Raw genomic sequence first — 4,589 nt, 5'->3', positions numbered from 1 at the left:
GGGACGGCGGCCCCCCTCGCCCCAGCCGCAACGACCTCGGCGGACGGGCGGCGGCGGCGGCGGGCCACGGGAGCGGCGCCGCAGCGGGCCCGGGGAGCGAGACGCACCGGGGCGCGGCCCCGGGGGCCGGCAGGCGGGACGGACGGACGGGAGCAGGCAGACGGATGGACGCAGACAGGGTGGGCGAGGCGCGGCTGGGCGGCGTCGCGCACGCGCAACGACACAGCGGCAGGAAGCCTCCGGGGGCGGGGGAGACGGGCGCGCGCGCCCCCGCGGGGGGGACCCGGGGGCCACCCCAAGGACACGGACGCGAGTCCGCCGCCGGGGCACGACACGGGGTCTCACCGCCAGAGGCCCTCCAGCACAGGGGCGGTCCCGCAGCACGCACGACGGCGCCTGGCCTCCTCGGGCCCCCGTGGGACCTCCTCGCAGGGGCTCGCGGCCGCCACCGCCGACCCCGGAGAGCCGCGGCCGGCCCGCGACAACACTCTCCCGCACGCGCACCGGCGCGCCCCCACACCGCCCACCTCTTCTTCCCCGTCGGGAACCGACAAGCACTCCACCAGGGGACGCCGCCGGCCGTGGCGGCCGGGGGCGGCACCCTCACGGGGCAGGGCCAGGCTCGATCCCGGGCGGGGGAAGGGGTGGGGGGCAGGGGCGAGGGCAGACCGGCGGCGACGGGGAGGGGGCGGCTCACACGCACGGCCAGGGCCACGGAGCAGGGCCGGGGGCGCCACCCAGGGGGAGACAAAGGGCCGGGGCACAGCCGGGCCACCAGGAAAACCAGCGCGGGGCCCCACCGCCCCACACCAGGGGGCGGTCCCGCCAACGCCTGGGACGCCGGCCGGCGCCCGCCACCCTCGAGGGCCTCCCCACGACCCGGCCCCGCCGCCGGGGCCTAGCATGCGACGGTTCCCCCCGCGTGCAGCGGAGGAGCCCGTCCACCCCTTCGCGCATCCATCTGCGTCGCCTCCACACATCCATCACCACCTCAGCCGACCCCAAGGGCTCACACGTCCTGGGGAAACGCTCCCGAGCCAGGCGGCCCGACCTAGGGCCACACACCGCCGCCGGCTGCGGCTCGAGGCAAGGGCAGGCGCGGCAGGGCTCCCCGTGGCTGCGGGACTGGGGAGCCGGGACCGGGGGGCCCCCCCCTCCGGGCTCGCCAACGGAGGCGACCCCGCACGCACACACGCCACCCCGCGCCTCGGACACCGGCTCGGCTCGGCCCGGCGGGACCCTCCCCCGACTCGGAGGGGGGAGGCGCGGGCCACGGTAGGCAAAGAGCGGCGCTCGGCCCCACCGCGGGACCGGCGCACCCCTCCCGCGGAGGCGAGGGGGTCTACCCACGTGCTCTGGCAGTCGCCACGGTGGCCACTGCACACTTGGGAGGGGCGGCAGCTGGGGGGTTCGGTACCCCAAGGCTCCCTCTCGGATCGCTAGAGAAGGCTTTCTCACCGAGGGCGCGTCATCCCCCACTCAGCGCCTCTCCTTCGGGCCCGCAGAGGCGCTTCCGTGAGCCGCCTACACCTCCTCCAGTCGCCTGGAGGGGAGGGGGTCTGCGGTATGGGTAAGCACACGGCCCACGGGAGCGTTCGCGGCCAGGGCCGGGGCACGACCTCGGTAAGGCTTGCTGCCCTCGGGCTCGCCCCTCGGGCCCTCGAGGGGGAGCACGCCCAAGATGCGTGACACAGCCCCCTCTCTCACAGGCCCCGGCCCCCACGATCGCTCCCATGCCCGCGCGCAGCCCCCCACGTAGTGGGGACCACACGGGGCGTGCGCTCGGCCAAGCTCAAGCCCCCACGGCACGCCGCTGAGGACCAGCACAACGAGGCGGCCCCTGGCCCCACCGCCGGGGGGAACAGGCGGGCGCACCTCCCTTACCGTCTCGACCCCCCCAACAGAGAGCCGCTCACGGCACCCGCCACGGTGGCGGAGACCCGAGGAACACGCTGGGAAAGGGGAACAACACCACCGCTCGGCCTCGGGCACCTGAGGGACGACCTGGAGCGCTCCAGGAGCACCACGGAGGGCCAGGCGCGGCACGCTCGCACACCGACGGGGGGCGCGCAGCGTGGCGGCGGGGCGGCCCTCCCCGCCGCGGGGAGGGCCGCTCGCGAGGCGTACGCCAAAGAGGCACAGCGAGAGCGTCTGCTGCGTCCGAGGACCCCGGTCCCCGCCCACGCTGGGAGGCGGGGGCGGGAGACCGCGGGTTCGGGGCCGGAGGCCGCACCCCTGCCTTCCGCACACCCCGGCAGGCGGGGCGGAAGAGAGGCGAGGAGCCCGCGGACAGAACGAGAAGAGCGGTCCCGTCCCCCAGGAACGTCCGTCCCTCGTCTGGCACGGCTTAGGCCCAGCCCAGCGGAGCGTGGCACCACCACATCAATCGGTTGACCCACCCAGCCTAAAGCCACGGCGGGGGAGGCCCGCAGGGGAGGCACGGCGAAGACCCGTCACACGGAGGCCCGCTTCCGCCTCGCCGGCGCCCCTTCGTCTCGGGCAAAGAGCAGCCAGCCACCCCAGAACGAGAACGCCTGACACGGGGCACAGAGCCTGTGGGGTGGGGTCGTGCCGGCCACTCACCACCGGGTGCCTGCAGCGGGGGCAGCGCACAGGGTCGAGCACCCGACGCCACCTGGCCCCGCCGCCCTCGGGCTCAGCCAGAGGCCGGAGGCGGCACCGCGGGTCGGGGCAGCCGGACGCGCACGCAAGAGCCGGCGCGCAGGCCCAAGCGGGCAGCTCAAGCGGCAAGGACCGAGCCGGGCGTCAGACAGCCGCCCCCAGCCCGGAGTCCTGCCCGCGTCCGGAGCCCCAGCGTCTATCGGCGACAGACGCAGAAGAACACCGTGTCAGCACCTATCTGGTGGCAAAAAGGCCCCATTTCCGGCGGAAGAAATCATCGCGCCCGACAGCGGGGCCCACCCACGAGGTTCACGGGGGCCCCCGGAACCTCGGTCCGGCCACCTGCCCCCAACACTTCCCCATCCACACTTGCCCCGGAGCGCCCGGGGCCACCTGGTCGACCCGGGGATGGAGGGGTGGCAGAGTGGGCCGGGGACACGGGGGAGAGGGAGCGGGCTGGGGACGCCCTCCCCGGTCCCCCCACGCGGGCAGGCACCGGTCCATCCGAGTCTCCGGGCCAGGACTTGGTTCCAAGAAAGAAACACAGCACCCCTCCGAGCCGCCTCCGATGAGCGGGCCCCATGAGGGACCACGCCCGGGCCCGGGAGCCCCTCCCCGGGCCACCCAGTATGGCTCGCGCCAGTCCCCACCTCCCGGCCCGGACTCGGGGTGGAGAGCGGAGGGGGGAGACAAAGTCGCGTCCGACGACCGGGACCCACGCGGGCACGCTGACAGGCCGGGTGCACCCTCGCCGGCCACCTGCGCGAGCAGGGGCCGGTCCGTCCACGTCTCCGGACCCATCGGGACTTGAACCCATTTCTCCAGGGAGACGCCCGGAGCCCACGGGGCAACGCACCCAGGCCCGGGCCAGCCTCTCCGGGTCACCGCTGGCGGCCCAGGCCGGTCCTCACCTCTGGAGTCCGGCTCGGAAAACCATCGGCCCGAAAGCATCTGACGACCGGGACGCACGCGCGTCCACCACCGAGCCCGTGGCGGCCTCCACCGGCCTCAACGCTCGGCCCGAGCCGGTCCCCACCTCCGGAGCGGGACGCGGGGGGCACCGGGAAAGGGAGGTGGGGGGGGTCGGGGAACGAACGCTCCCAAGGGCGGCCCAGGAGAAGGCCGGGCCACCAAGTCCCAGGCGCTCCGGGCGCGGCAGACCCTCTCCTCTCCCACCGCGGCGGCACGACCCGACATGGGTTCCCGCGGCCGGAGGGGCACGGGCGCATGCTGGTCGACCCGGCCAGGCGGCCCCTCAGCCCCGGCTCGGGAGCGCGGCGGCAGTCACAGCCCCATAGATCTGCAGGCCCAATCTCAGGCGACAGCAGGAGGCGCCTACGCCTCGGCGCCACCGGGGCTGCCAGCACCAGCGTCGCCCGCCTCCCGGAACTCTGCTTCGGGCCCGGCGGCTGAGTCACAGCCCTCGACAAGGTCGCCGGAGCTCCGGAGGGAAGGGACAATATAAAAGCGGCCGCCAGGTGGCGCCCGACAACCGGCTCGAACGTCCCCGGGCCGGATCCCGGTCGCCGGCCGGCCACCGAGGACGCCGGAGCGCCGGGCCGCCCAAACGCCCGAGCTCCTCCCGGAGCGGGGCGGGCGTCCCGCGCGGCCCCGAGGGGTCCGCCTCGGAGCTAGCTCCCGGCCCGACACGACACGACACGACACGACACGGCGCGTCCCGATCCCCGGCAGCACACGGGGGCGGGGGTAGCTGGCAAGATGCCGCCGGGAGGCTGCCTGGAAGGGGACGCGATTCCAGGCCATGGGGGGGGGGGGGGCGCGGGGAATTCCACGGAGACGCCCACAGTGCCACAAGCGAGATCCCCAGCTCCCCGGAGGGTGAGAGGGAGGGAGGGAGGGAGGGAAGGCGGGGACCAGCGAAACGAAACCAGGCAAGCGCTCAGAGAACGACGCAGGAACTCATCCCTTCTGGCACGGGGAAGGGCTTTGGAAAGCTGATACGCAGA

The sequence above is a fragment of the Hippopotamus amphibius genome, chromosome 15, assembly GCF_030028045.1.
Source record: "Hippopotamus amphibius kiboko isolate mHipAmp2 chromosome 15, mHipAmp2.hap2, whole genome shotgun sequence".
In the NCBI taxonomy this organism is placed as follows: domain Eukaryota; kingdom Metazoa; phylum Chordata; class Mammalia; order Artiodactyla; family Hippopotamidae; genus Hippopotamus; species Hippopotamus amphibius.
This window is presented reverse-complemented; position numbering follows the sequence as displayed.